We start from the raw sequence: 12485 nt of genomic DNA, 5'->3' as shown, positions 1-12485 counted from the left end.
CCACTTCAAAGCATTTCTCAACGGGGTTAAAGTTAGCCTTTCTGGCCTCAAGAATTGGGAATAAAGCTCTTCCACTTAGACATGCTTCAACAAGATCCTTTCTCTTCAGAGCTTCAGTCACATCTGAAGTTTTAGCCCACTTGAGAGCTTTCTTCTCATTGGCTACACGTTTCTTCCATTCTCGGATTATTTCAGAATTTGATAGGGCTTCATTGTACTTGGCAGGCAATCTTTCCAGGGTCCATGATTCAAAAATTTCCATCTTTTCAGCCGCAATGGCTTTAACTTGATCTAACACGAGGTCAACAATGCTTGTTGCCTCCGATACCTCTTCATTATCAACAGTTGCAATCTTCTTACCTTTTCCAACAACCTCGACGGGTTTTGGAGCAAGTCTAGGTTCACTGAAAACAATTCCACAAGACTGCCTTGCGGACCGCATCAACTCGTACGCAAATTGGGGTTTCTTGCACAACTTAGTAGGGAGCTCTACACGAGTGACCTTCCAAGCTACTAAGGAATCCTTAGAAACGGGATTTGGTGAGGGAGAATCTCTGATAGAAACAGATGACTCCTTTTCAGTAGTTTCTCCAGCAACAAGGGTAAGAACGACACCTTGTTCTGGTTGGGCAATTTCTGTAGCACCTGCGGCTAATTGATCGGGTTGAATAACAGGAGACTCAGTTCTGTTAGCATTTTCATTATTTGGACCAACTAACTAACCAGCGGGCCCTTCAGCAGATTCTCTTACAAGAGAAAAAACAGATTCATCTTGTTCCATCACAGGAGCATTAAACTTAGGCACAATGGCCAATGGTCTAGAGGACGTTACCTTCATTGATTTAGACGCGCGGGGCGTCTTCATCTTTTTTTCTTTTGAGACACTGGATCTCGAGGGTTTTCTCATGATAGTCTCTAGAGAAGACATAGAGGGCAGGGGAGTGGCAGCAAGTACACCTGGACCTTGCTTGATTCTTGAATCCACTAATTCAGAATCCTTCTTTGTGGAGCTTTTCAGACTGAAGGAACTAGCCTCTGATTCATTCACGGTCTTTGATCTCTTTGCCCCTGTTGACATAACAGAAGCAGACGACTGTCTAGATCGAGTAGAAGGCTTACCACCTGTCTGATAACTAGATGCAACTGAGGCAGATTCCATATTGTTCTTCATCCTCATCAGGGTGCTAGCAACTGTAAGGGCAGAGAATACCTTGGAAGTGTTGATCTGCTCAGGTTCACCCATAGGAACCCCCAAATGCTCCATCAATCGACTCAGTTGAGCCGCTTACGTTATGCTTTCCTTGTTTGCCTAGCAGATAGAAAAGCAAAGGTTCTAGAAAAGGGTAGATGCCTAGTTTACCTGAATTCCTTTTGAGATGGCGCACATATAGTCGAAGCGGTCTTGACTATAAAGATGAAAGGAACCAGACTTCCCTTGAAGTGCTTTTTCTATCACATCATTCAGCAAAATAAAGTGAGGTTTGAGGAACTTCTTGTTTCCATTTACATGGATCATCGAACCATCGGCAGAAAAGGTCTTCTTTATCTCTTGCATAATGTCTGATGAAAGAATCATGTCGAACGTGTGCCCCTCCGTCGGAAGTTCAAAGAACTCCGCATATACAGTTTCATCAAAAGATATTTCCACGCCGTTAACAGTTTCTACAATGGAGTCGCACACCATTGTTGCAGATTTGAAAAACTCGCGAACTTCTTTTTCGTAGAATACGAATGGACCTCCTAGATACTTTCTTAACCCAGAATACTCTAGGGTTCTGAACATATCCACCACTTCCGGCTGATCGAAAGTGTAAACCAATGGAAAATCCACCTGCAATGTACAATGACCCAGAGTAATTCTCTTGTTCACCATTTTTAGAGGAATATGAACAGACACAAGATTAAGAGTGATTTTAGAGAGAAGAATGCAAAGAAAACTAGGGTTCTTAAGGACTTCTAGAGATTAAAAGCTTTCAAACTCATGCAAGGATGTCCTTACGAACTTGCCGATCTTGAGAGAATTCAAGCCTTTAAATATTCACACTGTGAAGCTGCTTTCTGATTGTACTATGTGTGAATCAAGAGAGAGCTAGAATCAAAACACCTTTAGCTGAGTGATATTCTTCATCTTGTAATTGAACAGAAAGTGTTCTGTTCAATAGTGAGCTAAGTGTGTGTAAACTGTATTTAATTCGAATCATATTATAGTGAATCCTTCCGGTGGTTAGAAGAAGGGGTGACGTAGGAGAGTTTCTCCGAACATCCATAAACAAACTGCTGTGTTCATTCTTTTCTATCATCTTTTCACATTTCATCTTGTGCTTCAAACCTAAGTAAACAATTCCGCCTTGAGTCTGTTTCAAGTGTTTACAAGTGTTTGCGTAGAATAGAAAGCGAATTAAATCCCTAACAAGATTTCTTTCAAACCGTTTTTCATAAGCCTTCATCCTTAGCCAGACCCCCGTCTCTATCGATAAAGCCGATCCTATCAATTGGTATTAAAGCCCTATTTCTATTCTCAAGCATCAAGAACCTGAAGCATGTCTATCTTCAATGAAATTCCCCTTCTGTCAAGGGACAACTACGAATATTGGATGATAAGAATGCAAGCTCACTTGGCTGCTCTTGACTATGATATGTTGAGCATCATTACTGATGGCCCCATAAAGATTTCGAAGCTAAGAAGTGAGTGGACTACTGAAGACAAGATGACCAACAACCTGGATAATATTGCTAAGAATATTTTGTACCAGTCGATCAACATGAATATGTTCTGTGAGACCAAGTCCTATTCCACTGCTAAAGAGATTTGGGATAAGCTTAATCAGATCTACGGTACAAGAACTCAAGCAAAGAAGAACCATAAATCGTTCATGTGCAGTGAAAACAAATCCAGATGTGCTGACAGTGACACAGAGGAGTCTCCTTATGAAAAAGAGAATGAAGCTGCCACATGTCTGATGGCAGATGATCAATCCAAGATAAATGATATCTCTGCACCAGAATTTACAAACGAGGAGTTAACTAATGCACTCAATGAAAGGGATATTGAGTACAAGAAGTTAACTGACTCTTTTTATGAAATGAAAGTCAAATATGAATCAACTGTTCTTTCCTCCAACAAAGAATCTAAATCAAACGTTGTTGATGAAAACTTAACAGAGATCTCTTCTGAGAATGAAATGCTCAAAGAACAAATTCAAATTCTTTCATCTGAAAATAAGAGACTAAACTATGTAGTCAGTGCATGGACAAGATCCGAAGATGCTGTCAAATATCAGATCAGTATGTTAAAACTTGCTGGATCTAGATCCGGATTGGGATATGACAGAAATGACCCTAATCTGTCCTGCAAAAAGTCAAATCCTCCAACTGACAAGTTTAAGCCTATAAACTTTGTCAAAGGGAGTATGACTGACATTGAATCTGATCCTATTCATGAAGAAGTTGCTTTCAAAAATGAAATAGCCTATGTTCCGCCTACTGTTAGCTGACTTAAGAATAAGCTAGAAGAAGCTAATAAGTCTGGCAATCTAAAACCTGACTCTAAGTCAAAGAGTTTTAAAAGAAAGTCTTCTTCAAAAGCTAAAGGATCAGTGGCTAGTAGAAAGTCATCTGCTAAGTCAAAATCTTATGCATTAATCACAACTCAAAATGGGAAATCCATCAGAATAACTCAAATATGGATTCCTAAGGGACTGATTGACCGAGGACCCAATTGAAAGTGGGTACCAAAAGATTGTAAATATTTATTTATGTAGGTACAAATAAACGAAGGACTGGAGGACTCTGTATGGTATCTTGATAGCGGATGTTCCAAGCGTATGACAGGAAACAGACGGCTTCTCACTGATATATCAGACTGCTCTGGACCTAAGATCACATTTGGTGACAACAAGAAGGGTAAGACCATGGTAAGGGTAAGATTATCCATGGTAACCTAACTATTAATGACGTGCTGCTTGTTGACAATCTGTGCTATAATTTAATTAACATTAGTCAATTATGTGATAAGGGTTTGTCAGTAGACTTTCAAACTCATGCATGTCTAGTTAAAGATCAAGATGGAAACATTTTATTGATTGGAAGTAGAGTAGGAAACTCATACAAAATGAATTGGCAAAAAGAGTCTTCTGATCCTATGTGCATGATTGCCAAGAATGACCAGAAATGGTTATGGCATAAACGTTTGAACCATTTGAATTTTAAAACCATCAACAACATTTGTTCAAACAATTTAGTTATTGGTTTGCCCAAACTTCAGTTTTCAAAGGACAAGGTATGCACTGCTTGCCAGCTAGGCAAACAGGGTAGATCATCGTTCAAAAGTAAAGGGAAATCACAATCCAGCCGTATCCTAGAACTTTTACATATGGATCTGTTTGGTCCAACTTCTGTAAAGAGTATAGGAGGAATGAGATTTGCCTTGATTGTTATTGATGATTTCTCTCGATTTATATGGGTTGCATTTTTACCATCAAAAGATAAAACTGCTGAAAATTTGATTAGGATATTTAAAGGAATTCAGAATCAGAAATCTTTGAATATCACGTGCATTAGAAGTGATCAGGGAACTGAGTTCACTAACAGATATCTATCATCTTATCTCGAGGAGACTGGAATTAGGCACGAGTTGTCTTGTGCCAGAACTCCACAGCAAAATGGCATTGCTGAGAGAAGAGTGAGAACTCTGAAGGAAGCAGCGAGATCTATGCTTTCTAAATCAGATGTACCTCAGAGGTTCTGGGCTGAAGCCATTAGTACTGCCTGCTATACACAAAACCGGTCAATAATCAACAAACGTTTTGATAAAACTCCATATGAACTGTACTATGGGAGAATTCCCACAGTTTCTTATTTTAAGATATTTGGGTGTAAATGTTTTATCCATAACAATGGAAAGGTTTATTTAACCGCTTTTGATGCTAAAGCAGATGAGGGATTCATGTTGGGATACTCATCAGTAAGTAAGGCTTACAGAGTATACAACAAAAGAACACAGACTGTTGCAGAATCCCTCCATGTAGTTTTTGATGAACCTGTTGATAGCAAATCTAATGAACCCATTGATCTTGGACAAGCGGATGGCATTGTCTGATCCAGTGACTGATCCGGTTGAAGTTCAACTAGATGTTCAAACTCATGTTCAACAAGAAGTTGAGAGTTTGGATGTCGTAGTGTCACCAGCTTAGATGACCAACCCTCTTGGATCCAACTTCAGATAGAACAGAAATCATCCACCAGAACTGATAATCGGAAATTCTTTTTCTCCTCGAAGGACAAGACGTCAACTGATGGATGAAATGGCCAACTCTGCATTTATTTCTCAAATTGAACCCATGAAAATTGGTGAAGCTATAGTTGATCCAGATTGGATCAATTCTATGTAGGAGGAGTTAAACCAATTCGCGAGAAATAAAGTGTGGTATCTTACTCCTAGACCAACTGACAAGTCAGTCATAGGAACAAGATGGGTCTTTAGGAACAAGCTTAGTGAAGATGGTCTAGTCATTAGAAACAAAGCTCGTTTAGTTGTTCAAGGATACAGACAAGAGGAAGGTATTGATTTTGATGAGTTTTTTGCACCTTTTGCAAGACTAGAGGCAATTAGAATCTTCCTAGCATATGCATCATTTAAGAATTTTAAAGTTTTTTAAATGGATGTGAAAAGTGCATTTCTAAATGGGAAACTGAGTGAAGAAGTATATGTAGAGCAACCCCCTGGATTTGTAGATCATGTGTTGCCAAATCATGTTTATAGGCTTGATAAAGCATTGTATGGTCTGAAACAAGCGCCTAGAGCTTGGTATGACACATTAACAAATTTCCTGTTTGATCATGACTTTGTTGTTGGAATAGTGGATAAAACCATGTTTAGATTTACTAAAGATTCTCACATTCTACTTGTTCAAATATATGTTGATGACATTATTTTTTGTTCAACTAACCCCAAATTGTGTGAGAAATTTGCTAAGCTGATGCATGACAGATTTAAAATGAACATGATGGGGGAATTGACATTCTTCCTTGGGCTTCAAGTCCGTCAGCTAGAAAACAGAATTCTTATTAACTAGGACAAATACACCAAAGAATTGCTAAAGAAGTTTGGTTTGGAGAACTGTTCTGCAATAGCTACTCGAATGAGTTCTTCGATTAAATTGGATAAAGATGAAGGTGGCCAAAGTGTCGATGTAATAGCATATAGAGGACTCATCGGATCCTTGCTGTATGTAACTGCTAGCAGACCAGATATTCAATTTGATGTTGGTGTTTGTGGCAGATTTCAGGCTGATCCTAAACTCTCTCATTTTACTGCTGCTAAACGTATTCTTAAATACTTAAAGGGAACTCAAAATGTGGGACTGTGGTATCCGAATGATTCCAGTTTCAATTTAATTAGTTTCTCAGATGCAGATTATGCAGGATGCAAAATTGATATAAAAAGCACAAGTAAGACTTGCCAGTTCCTTGGAGATCGTCTAATCACATGGTTCAGAAAGAAGCAGACGTTGGTCGCCACGTCTACAGCTGAAGTAGAGTATCTTGTAGCTGGAAGTTGTTGTTCTCAAGTTTTTTGGATTCAACAACAGCTTAGAGACTATGGGATTGAGACTGATGAATCTCCAATTTTCTGCGACAACACAAGTGCTATCACAATTACCTACAATCTAGTTCTGCATTCTCGGACAAAGCTTATTGAAATTAGGCATCACTTCATCCGAGAACACGTCAATCAGAAGCAGATTCGTCTTGAACATGTTCCTACTGATCAACAAACTACAGACATCTTCACGAAACCCCTACCAGAAGCTAAGTTTTCTCACTTTAGAAACATGTTAGGTCTTGTTGATCTTGATTGATGTGATTACGTGCATGAATTAAGGGGGAACATATTGTTCAAAACGCAACTAAACAGATGTGAAAGACAGAGGTCTTAATTTGTTCTAAGGATTCAGGGTTTGAGAAACACAGCTACTTAGACGAACGTCTACCTTAGCAGTTTCATCTTCATCTGAAATTATCGTCTTGGTTATTCTAACCTGCATGGTTAGACGGATACGTCTAATAGACGAATACGTCTAATAGACGTTAAACGTTTTTACGTCATGAGCAAGAGGATGCTCACGTCTATCCAGACACGTGTGTCTCACGTGTTGTTGTTGCATAATTAGACGTATATGTCTAATAGACTGATTTTCGAAAGGAAGTTGAAAATGTGTAAAGGGAAAATAAACGTCTAACTCTTGGTGTAATTAGACTCTTCATCTTCTGGCTAGTTGGATAGCTGTCCTTTGCTGGTTTCTGCTCAAGTTTAATTTCCTGCTGAAAATTAAATCAGTCATTCCTCAAAAGAATTGAAGACATGTGTCTCTCAATATGTAAGGAATGACTAATATTTCTGACAACTTTTGCTTGTACACTTAGTATTAAACGTTTGGTTTCATGCTAACATTAAATGCTGCGTTTATTGGGAACAGACTTTTGAAGTTCTTGACGGTAGGAGTAATCATTAGTTATTTTCTACATGATTAAACCTTGATATTTATAGGGTTATTCACTCTAAAAGATAGAAGATTTTCGAAATCAATCTCTCTCTCTTTAGAACTCAAATCGACCAAACCCTTGTTCATCAAATCAAAATGTCGTCTTTCCTTCCAAAATCGATTCAGGTGGATTTCAAATCCGTATTCACTCTACAATCTCCGGGAATGTATAGGATGTTTGAATCTTTTAAAGCTTCCGGGTTGAGAAAGTTCCTCTCTCCTCATGAACTCTATCACGAACAGTTAGTCAATGAATTTTTCGCAACCGCTAGTTTCTATCAAGATAAGATTATCGCTGGGGACGTGATGGGCCAGATGATCAGCATCACTGAAGAATCTTTTGGTACGTTTTTCCAACTTCCAAAAGTAGGTATTGATGATTTCTCAACCACTCCTCATGATCTAATGATTACGATGATAAAAGTCTTTTCCGATTCCCCTCAAGTAGACTTTCATGGAAAGAAAAACCTCCTGAAGGTTGAATATGCTCTTTTAAGAGATATCGTATCGAAATCCCTTCTTTATAAAGAGTCTTCTTACAAGTATTGTACGAAGGTCTTTCAGATAATGGTGGCCATCACTAAGGGTGTTCCTGTCAACTGGACAAGCTTCCTCTTCGGAAATTTCGTTAGAATGGTTGTTGCTCGGAAGACTATTTTTGGCTTTGATGGTCCTCTTAGCGCTCTTCTATGATTCCTTCTGAATGAACCTGGTAAGATTTTTCCTCTTCCTTCTAAAATCCTGAACTATCAGAAGGTTGTTGATTACATTCAAAGGGTGGAGACGCTCAAGTCCAAGAAAAGGAAAAGAGAAGACTCCAACTCCCCTCTAACCGTAGTCTTAGAGATCTCTTAGGTTGAAGTCTATCCTTTCCAAAGTTAAGACTAGGAAGAAGAAGAATATTATAATAGAGATTATCTTCATTTAAGATGAAATTTTTTTGAAAAATTTGTTATTAATGTTTTGATAATAACTTATTTTGGTTACTTTTGGGAACAAGTCTTTGTGTGTTTCCTCTGAAAACACTCATACTTGGTTGATCATTTACATGATATTTTTGTATGTTGAATTTGCATGTGAAAGTTTAGTTTATTTATATGATGAATGCATATTTTGGTATATGTATGCAGGTTTCCAATTTCTTCATCAAAAATGGGGAAATTATTGGGTCAAATTATTTTGACTAAGTGTTGAAATAATTTAACCTGATAGAAAAATTAAGTAAGTTAATTTTCAAACCGGCCACACATTACAAGTTTTGAATATTTATTCTAAATAATCAAAAAGGGAGAAATTGATAGAAAAATTTAGTAAGTTAATTTTTGGAACCGGCTAGACAAACTAAACAGTTGTTAACTTTCATGTGCAGGTACAGATCAAATCGTATGAACCGGTTGGGGCATCATTAACCGGGTGCTGAAACTCCTCAAAAGAAACCAGTTTCAAGTGTTCATGTCAAAGATTAGAGGAACCGGTTTTCACTTTCTCAAGCAACCGGTCAGCAAAGACAAATTCACATACCAGCCGGATCATATTGCACAAGAGACAAAACCGGAAAATTCAAACTTCAAGAATGACATAGCATGACGAAAGATACGTGTCTTGAAAGAATAAAAGAAGATCAGATCCGATCGGAAGCATGCGAGGAAAGCAATGATGCTTTATTGCTCTGAAGTTGACAACCTGAGGTGCATGTCCAACACGTGTCCGAATTTGAAAACCGATTATGTCATCTTCCCTCAGAGCTGCCTGCATGAATGCCAAGTGTTGAGGAAGGTGAAGCGTGCAAGCAACCTCTCTGCACCGGCGTGATAACGATCAACCAATCCAGAGAAGAGAGAAGAAAAGTGACCGTTGGCTCTTCTCAGCTATAAAAGGAAGACGAAACGTCTTCATTAAATGTAAGTTACGGATTACGAAAAGCAAATTATAAAGGCATTAAGTTAGAGAGATAAACTGTCATTTTCCAAAGCCGGTGTGTCTAAAACCGGAAGCTTTCTATATCGTGTTGTGTTGAGTTGTTGTATTACATCAAAGTGTGAGTTCGTGTAACCGGCGAGTAGCGAAGTTGAGCTCGACCGGCAGTGTTGTTGTAACTATAAAAGTTAGTGGAGATCCTTCTCATAACCTGAGAAGAAGGAGTGACGTAGGAGAGTTTTCTCCGAACATCCATAAAAATCCCTGTCTCGTGTTCTTTCTTTCGTTTTACTTACTTACTTACTAAACCTAACCTCAAACCAATCGTACTTCGTAAACCGGTCCATTTATATCCATAAAACCGACTCCTTCTAAAACATCATCTAAAGTCGCATAAGTTGCTTCAACCTGAAACAGACATTTCCGCCTTGAACCCGGTTCAAGAGTCTGTGACAGTTTGTGCAGTGCTGAGAACGGTTTTAGTCTTTAACCGGACTATCACCAAAGAGTTGTGTGTGTTGTAAGCGGCCACCCTTCTTGAAACCGGAAACACCCCAGTCCTCCAAGGACGTCCCCGATCCTAACATAACCACTGAGATTTTGATGATGAAATGACTTATGAGTTTTGATGCAGGTGTATTGAAACAATATTTCATAAGACTTGGCTCTAATGAGGGTCATTAGACCGATTTTAGAATTAAATGCATAGAATTAGACGTACAGTCTAACTCATCGGAGTTAGACGTGTAGTCTAATGAATGCATAGAATTAGACGTACAGTCTAACTCATCGGAGTTAGACGTGTAATCTAATGAATGCATAAAATTAGACGTACAGTCTAACTCATCGGAGTTAGACGTGTATTCTAATGAATGTATATAATTAGACGTAAGTCTAATATACACGGAATTAGACGTAAGTCTAATGTGTTCGAAATTAGACGTATAGTCTAACACAGCGGAGTTAGACGTGTTGTCTAATAGACTTGTAATTAGACAGATGGTCTAATAGATATTCAGAATTAGACGTACAGTCTAACTCATCGGAGTTAGACGTGTAGTCTAATATATTTGCAATTAGACGGATTGTCTAATATGTGCGGAATTAGACGTGCAGTCTAACTCAGTGGAGTTAGACGTGCAGTCTAATAGAAAGTGAAAGTTAGACGTGAGTCTAACTCCTTCAGACAAGTCTGAAGTAGAACCGGAATTAGATGTGAAGTCTAACTCAGTGGAGTTAGACGTGCAGTCTAATGGTTATTGGATAATTAGATGTGTAGTCTAATTAGTGAAAGTTAGACGTACGTCTAACTCCTTCAGACAAGTCTGAGGTAGAACCGGAATTAGACGTGCAGTCTAAATCAGTGGAGTTAGACATGCAGTCTAATGGTTATTGGATAATTAGAAGTGTAGTCTAATTAGTGAAAGTTAGACGTGAGTCTAACTCCTTTAGACAAATCTGAGGTAGAACCGGAATTAGACGTGCAGTCTAACTCAGTGTGTTTGATTTCATTAGACTGATTTTCACAATCCGTCTAACTGAAATACGTCTAATGCTCAGCTTAAGTAGTTTGCTTGAAGCTAGCATTTCACCTACCCACGTGCTATAGATGTACCCTACTACTGCTCCACTTTCTAGTGAAGATTAGTACAACAACTATATACAACCAACCAAGGAATGCCACGTAAGAGAATTTTCCTCACATTACTTGTTTTGCAGGTACATCCCTGTTAGAATATTCGGCGCACTACTAGTGTTGTACGACCACGATCCTTGTGCTCAGAACCTGCTGTGTACAATGGTGGCTTTCCAATGGAAGAGTTCCACGTATCATTCTAAAAGATTCGACCGTTAGCTCCTGCTCTGTATTTAACAAATCTAAATGACAACGGACAATCAGCCTGAACAAGCACAACTGCTAACCTTACGAACATGCCGATCTTGAGAGAATTCAAGCCTTTGAATATTCACACTGTGAAGCTGCTTTCTGATTGTACTATGTGTGAATCAAGAGAGAGCTAGAATCAAAACACCTTTAGCTGAGTGATATTCTTCATCTTGTAATTGAACAGAAAGTGTTCTGTTCAATAGTGAGCTAAGTGTGTGTAAACTGTATTTAATTCGAATCATATTATAGTGAATCCTTCCGGTGGTTAGAAGAAGGGGTGACGTAGGAGAGTTTCTCCGAACATCCATAAACAAACTGCTGTGTTCATTCTTTTCTATCATCTTTTCACATTTCATCTTGTGCTTCAAACCTAAGTAAACAATTCCGCCTTGAGTCTGTTTCAAGTGTTTACAAGTGTTTGCGTAGAATAGAAAGCGAATTAAATCCCTAACAAGATTTCTTTCAAACCGTTTTTCATAAGCCTTCATCCTTAGCCAGACCCCCGTCTCTATCGATAAAGCCGATCCTATCATACGACGAGTGCGATCATACCAGCACTAATGCATCGGATCCCATCAGAACTCCGCAGTTAAGCTTGCTTGGACGAGAGTAATACTAGGATGGTTGATCCCTGGGAAGTCCTCGTGTCACACTCCTTTTCTATTTTTAAAAAAAAAATCAAAATGAGGATTAAATTGAATAAACGTTAATGTCGCACTCCTTTTTTAATGTTTTTACGAAAAAGCACAAATTAGAAGCGTGAAAACGTACGATTTAATATAAAAACATGTTAATTTCGAATGTTTTAATTGAAATTTGATGTTTTTACGAAAAAAACAAAATATAAACGTAAAAACGAATCGATTTGAAGAAACCGAGTTCGTTAACGGCCTTCGGTAATTTAAAACTCGTCCATTTCGAATTTCGTGAAAAAATCATTTTTTTAATTAATTGATGATGTATCAAATGAATAAATTGTTCATCATATGACGGGTGTAGTCATACCAACACTAATGTACCGGATCCCATCAGAACTTCGTAGTTAAGCGTGCTTGGACGATAGTAGAACTAGGATGGGTGACCCTCTATGAAGTCCTCGTGTCGCACTCCTTTTTTAATATTTTTAAAAAAATAAC

The 12485-nt window shown here is 38.3% G+C and overlaps 2 pseudogenes; both read left to right on the top strand.

Annotated features, from left to right (window-relative positions):
- The first annotated feature begins 11887 nt into the window (after positions 1-11887).
- Positions 11888-12005, top strand: LOC124916926 (annotated as a pseudogene).
- A 335-nt stretch (positions 12006-12340) lies between these two features.
- Positions 12341-12459, top strand: LOC124916938 (annotated as a pseudogene).
- The last annotated feature ends 26 nt before the right edge of the window (positions 12460-12485 follow it).

The sequence above is a fragment of the Impatiens glandulifera genome, chromosome 9 (assembly GCF_907164915.1).
Source record: "Impatiens glandulifera chromosome 9, dImpGla2.1, whole genome shotgun sequence".
NCBI lineage: Eukaryota > Viridiplantae > Streptophyta > Magnoliopsida > Ericales > Balsaminaceae > Impatiens > Impatiens glandulifera.
The sequence above is the reverse complement of the archived record's forward strand: the minus strand, read 5'-3'. Positions and strand labels throughout refer to the sequence as shown.